Genomic DNA, 1,010 nt, shown 5'->3' on the forward strand with positions numbered 1-1,010 from the left:
TACCATACCATACCACTTTATTTATAGAGCACTTAAAACAGCGACAAGGCCAACCAAAGTGCTGTACTGCCAAAACAACAGGTAACACACAAAGCAAAATAAAAAATGAGGTAAATCAAAATATAGACATAAAAACGATGCAGATAATGACGACAAACCAGTGTGGAGCATACAGGATCAAACACATGGTATAGGTACCGGTATATATAAATATATTATCCCATCCCATCCCATCCATCCATTCATCCATCCATCCTCTTTACCCACTTCTTCCTTTTCGGGTCAGGGGTGGGGTCACTTTTCCCATATCCAGCAGTCTCTCTGTGTGAGGCAGGGGACACACCACACTCTCACTCACACCTAAGGACAATTTCGAGTTACCAATCAGTCTAACATGCATGTTTTTGGTCTGTGGGAGGAAACTGGAGTACCTGGAGAAAACCCATAGGACATGCAAACTCCACCCAGAAAGACCCCTGGTCAGGATTCAATTCCACATCCTTCTTGCTGAGAGGTGGTAGCTCTACCAGCTGCACCACCATGCTGCCCTCTTGGGAAAACAAAAAATAATAATTTCCAAACACCATTTCTTATAATGCTCATATTTTTTAAAATTCAAATTCATTTTTCCAAACATGTTAACTCCTTGAATATATCTGCCCTCCCCAACCTTCCTTTTGTTGCAGCTATCCAAGCTCTTCGATCAGTGCTGAACTCTTTCTCTGTGGTCAACAGGAAGAACATGTTTGTTTACCAGGAACGGACCACCAAGTCCGTCTTCTACCTCAGGTGGATTCTGTTTCATACCGTTTCTTCAGTGTTTGTCCCCACAGTAACAACAGATTAGATTCCATCCATCACATGCAAACGTTTGTATATATGTACAGTATGTGTGTATGTATATATATATATATATATATATGGCATATGTGGCATGGAGGCTGCACAGCTGCAGAAAGAAAAGCTTTGCAGAGAGTGGTGAAGGCTGCACAGAAATCTGTTGGAATCAG

Source organism: Nematolebias whitei, chromosome 3 (genome assembly GCF_014905685.2).
Source record: "Nematolebias whitei isolate Nwh7 chromosome 3, NemWhi1, whole genome shotgun sequence".
In the NCBI taxonomy this organism is placed as follows: domain Eukaryota; kingdom Metazoa; phylum Chordata; class Actinopteri; order Cyprinodontiformes; family Rivulidae; genus Nematolebias; species Nematolebias whitei.